Source organism: Ursus maritimus, unplaced genomic scaffold, assembly GCF_017311325.1.
Source record: "Ursus maritimus isolate PB19 unplaced genomic scaffold, ASM1731132v1 scaffold_29, whole genome shotgun sequence".
Classification (NCBI taxonomy): Eukaryota; Metazoa; Chordata; class Mammalia; order Carnivora; family Ursidae; genus Ursus; species Ursus maritimus.
Genome location: NW_024425452.1, coordinates 11,376,629 through 11,381,414, shown reverse-complemented (window position 1 = coordinate 11,381,414; position 4,786 = coordinate 11,376,629). Strand labels below are relative to the sequence as shown.

The 4,786-nt window shown below is 53.0% G+C and overlaps 1 pseudogene; it reads right to left on the bottom strand.

The window, feature by feature from the left end:
* Positions 1-2,335: 2,335 nt before the first annotated feature.
* LOC121105740 lies at positions 2,336-2,436 on the bottom strand (annotated as a pseudogene).
* Between the last annotated feature and the right edge of the window lie 2,350 nt (positions 2,437-4,786).

The following is a 4,786-nucleotide window of genomic DNA, read 5'->3' as shown; positions in this document are numbered from 1 at the left end:
ACATTTTAAAAAGGCTTTTGAGCGGCTCGGGCTGGTACATGTGGGAAGGTAAATGTAATGGCAGATGAATGTTCAGGAAGTTTTGTTACGTCACTTCCTCTTGGTGCCATCTTGGGACTCATGAGTCTAGAGTCCTCTCCAGTGATTCCATCCTTCTGCCCTTCCAGGTACAAGAGAGGGGAGGGGGATCCCTTCACAATGGGAAATCTATGCCCTGCTTTTAGGCAAATGGGGAGAGTAGAGAGCTTTTTCTGTGGTCTGTTTCTTGGTTGCATTCAGTTCAAAACAGTTCTTATGCCGAAGTGGCATAATTTGGGGTGACACATTGTGTTAACGTTCAGTTTCACCTAAGTTATCGACAGTCTCTCTCCTAGGCCGGAAGCACTCTTAGGGTGAGGACTGCATCTGTCTTGCCCACCATTGTACTTCCGGAACCTAGCACAGCGTCTGATCCATTTATTTCACAACAACTTCATGGACGACTGCTTCTGAGCTGCTCTGAGCCTCTGTTTCCTTGTCTGTTAAGCAAAGATAATAATCTCGTCTTACCATCACTAGGTCTCTCCCTACACGGACGCAGAGGTTCCCAGGGTGGGCATGAGAAGGAGACAGTATAATCTCTTATTTTGAAAAACAAAACAAAAAAAACCACAGTGTCACATATAAACATTTTTTTTCATCATTTAAATGGTAGCTCTTCCTTACTTGAATGTTCCCAGGGAAACATGGCAAGTTCTGACGAAAGCAGATCCAGGCACGTCACATCGAACTACCCGGGAGAGAGTTCTCATTTTGTCCCTTCCTGTGACACGTGTTGCTAGGAGTTTGAAATGTGCGGATGCACGCCACTCATGTTCTAAGGAAATTGCACCAAGGTGGGGATGGCTGGGGGGCAGCAAGCCTTGATTTCCCAAGTGCTGCATTCACAAAGGCAAACAGGATAAGAAATCGGAAGCCTGTCTTGGCTTAGCTGCAAAATGGAGTTTTTGAAAAATGTGGCCCTGCGCTATCTCGCCTGTGTTTTTAGCAGAAGAATGACAGTGACAGATGTATGGCTTGGTGGGAAAAAGTGCTTCAGGGTGGAGTTGGGTGTCTCGGGTCCTGTCCAGGGCTCACACTGCCTTGTCCTTGGGCAAGCCGCACTCTCTAGGGCTGTTTCCTCCCTTGATCTGAATGTCTAGAAGGCCGCTCTGGGCTCTGAGGGTTTTAGGAAGGTAATACCAGTACTGATTTGGATTAGCCAAATGCAGGTGCTGCTCCCTTACGCATTTCTTCCCACCGCAGGTGATGCCGGCGTCCCCCAAACCTAGGCAGCAGGGTTAGCACCTGGATCCCCTCCCCCAGGGTGCGTGAGGCTGCTCGGCTCATTAAGAGTCCCTGGGCCGAGATCCCAAGTGACCCAAGTACGCAGCCAAGAGACGCGGGGCGTGCCGGGGGAAGAGAGGAGCCCTGTGGAGGGGCCGCAAGGCAAAGGGGGAGCTTTATTCCCTGTGCAGCGGGTCCGGTAGAGAATTGGTGAGTCCGTCAGGCGCGGTCTTCAGGTGTGACCTTAGTTAGGCCGGGATGAACTCAGCTGAGTTCCTTAAAGCTGGAACTTTCAAGAAGCCCAGCCATTCACCCCAGGACCTATCCTGGGGCTGAGCGGAGGGGTGGGTTGGGGGCTGGGGACGGACTCTGCACACAAGTTGCTTACAGTGTGATATCACACCTCTCTGAAGCCTTGTGATGGCTGGTGCATGCCGGGATACGGGAGAAAGTAGAGCACAGGTGAAACACAACCTCTGAGTGCCCCGGAGGCCCAGGGGGAGTTGATTGTATATAATAACCGAATTATTCTTTGGCTGGGGAGGATTCAGAGAAGGCCTCCAGGAGGAGGAGTAGAACTCGAGGTTAGAGCTGGAGGAACTGGGAGAAAGGCATTCCAGAGCCAGCAGAGCAGAGCTGCATGGACCAGAGCGGTGCCTCGGGCGTCCCGAGAGCCAGCAGTCGTCTTGGCTAGCCGAAGGCCCAGGCGAGGGGGGAGATGATTGGAAAGGTAGGTCACTGCCGAATCTAAGCCTAGACTGCGATGTTCATGATTTTGGATTTTTGGATCCTGAGCCTCAACTTCTTCACCCACAGAACGGGGTGGGGGGGTGGACAGTCACAATACCGTGCTCACAGGGGTGTCTCATTTGATGGTGGGTGGTTTTTGCCTAAAGCTCCTCAGCCCGTAAACAGAAGCGCCTGAACAAACCTTTACCTCTGGGCTTCCAACCCACGTCCACCTCCGTTGCTCCGGTGCATGTCTCCCTATGGTGCGTAAGGTACTCCTGTTGAGTGCGGTCTTTTTTAAAAAAATTAGGAATGCTTCACGAGTTTGTGTGTTCTCCTTGTGCAGGGGCCATGCTAATCTCTGTGTCATTCCAGTGTGAGTAGAGGTGCTGCCAAAGTGACTGCATCTCTCTGTGCTTTTTATTTTAATTTAAATTAGAGAGCATAAGTGGGGGGAGGGGCCGAGGGAGAAGCGGACTCCCCGCTGAGCAGGGAGCGCAATGCAGGACTCAATCCCAGGACTCCAGGATGACGACCTGAGCCGAAGGCAGATACTGAACCGACTGAGCCACCCCGGTCTCTCTTTCCGTGAATTTAGAAGTGCAACTACACGTAGGTAGGAGAAAGCACTGCCGTTCCCAGCGGAGCGTGATGGTCTCCCGACAGGAGGCGCCGTAGCCAGCCTGCCTGGCCGGCAATCCCATTGCTCCCACTCACTGGCAAGTCACAAAATGCTGCCTCAGTGTCCTTGCCTGTAAGAAGTGATGGTGGCACCTGCTTCGGCAGGTGGTTGGGAAGATTCCGTGAGCCACCATGTGCTCGCTCATGGTTGTCCACATTTTCCATAAGCCTGTCCCCAGCCCTGGGTGCCTTGCGCTGAGCGGAGAACGGCAGGGGCATCGGGGAGACTAGTGCAGATGTGGCTGGAGCAGCAGTACCCCCTCTCCGCACGGTGTTTGCCAACGGGAGGCTGTACGGCTTGGTGCCGGGCCCTCCTGGCCATGGTGGACGGTGGCAGAAAGAGGGAGGAGAAGATGGGCCTTGACCCAGCTTTACACCCTCCTCCCAGGGAGTCAGGCCCGGAGGCTTGCATTTCTGGGACAGCCAGAGGAAAGGGACTGGAAGAGGCTGGTGGAAGTAGCAACACTCAGCTGTAGGCACGCGAAGCTTCAAAGGTAGACCTCGTGCTGCCTGGTAATAATCATGGGTGCGGAACAGCTGGTATTGTGCCGAGGCGATAACCGCCTAGTGACGCTGCCTCTGGAAACCCCTGAGCTCGCCACCTGCACCCCTCAGAATGGCGACACTGAGCTGGAGTGGTGTGGGTGGAGGCCAGGCAGTTTGTGCAGCTGTGGTAGGCAGGACGATGGCCCTGATCCCTAGGACCTGTGACAAAACCTTACGTGGCCAATCAACTGTGCTGATGTGATTAAGGACTTCGGGATGGGGAGACTAGCCTGGATTATCCAGATGGGCCCAATTAATCACGGTGCTCCTTAAAAGCAGAAAAACATTGCTAGCTGTGGTTCAGGGGAGAGGGAGGCGTGGCTAAGGAAGACGCGTGCCACTGGCTTTGAAAAAGGAGGAAGGGGGCTTTGAACCAGGAAATGTGGGCAGCCTCTAGAAACTGGGAAAAGCAAGGGAATGGTTTCTCCCCTAGAACTTCCAAAAAGGAACACCACCCTGCAGACACCTTGATTTTAGCTCAGAGAGACCCACATCCCATTTCTACCCTCCAGAGATGCAGGAAACTCACCCGGAACCAAGGAAGACAGGAAGGGGCACAGGGAGGTTTCAGAGAGTCTGAGTGTTTGGGCCCCGTCAAGGGTGAGGGAACTGTAATTGGAGTCAAAGGTCAAACCTAAGGTAATACATTTAAGGAAACGTGAGCCAAGTTTTGCTGGGCCGTGATGTGGAGTACGTGTGACACCCCCACCCCCACCCCCAGAAAGAGGCTGTCCCTGAAGCCATCTCTCTCAACTACTGCTCGAGACTTCTGGTTGGTTCTCTCTCCTTTAGGATAATTCGGCGTTTCTCAATGGGGCAAGGACAGGGGTAGTTTTTCCCTCAGGAAATATTTAGCAATGTCTGAAGAAAATTCTGCCTGTCACAACTGGGAGGGGGGATTGCTACAACCATCTAGCAGCTAGAGCCAGGATGTTGCTAAACATCTTACAATGGGCAGGAACTTACTCCCCACCCCCCAGGACTGAGAATGATCCAGCCATAAATGTCGACAGTAGGAAGTCTGGAAGACCCAGAGGTAGACAAACTGGGAGGAATGGGTCCAAATCCACATGGCTGATGAGTGAGAGACAGCCCTGCTTCTCTGGCTCCTCGCTGAAAGGCAGCCACCCCTCAACCAGTTCCCCGAGTGCTCGAAGTCTGGTTGCTTCCTCTGCCCACACATAGGACCGACCCCAACTCAGGCATTTATGACCGGCCGTAACTGGGATGGCTTAAAAAAGGTGGTTTCTTTCTTTTTTTTTTCCCCCCTCAGAGATTTTACTTGAGAGAGTAAGAGAAAGAGAAAGTGTTTGAGCAGGGGGAGGGGCAGAGGGAGCGGGAGAAGCAGACTCCCCACTGAGCAGAGAGTCCAATTTGGGGCTTGATCCCAGGACTGGGGATCATGACCTGAGCTGAAAGCAGACACTTAACCCACGGAGCCACCCAAGAGTCACAAGAAGGTCGTTTTAATTCTGAGTCGCCTCCAATGGCACAGGGGTAGTGTCTCTGTAAAACACCATCTCCT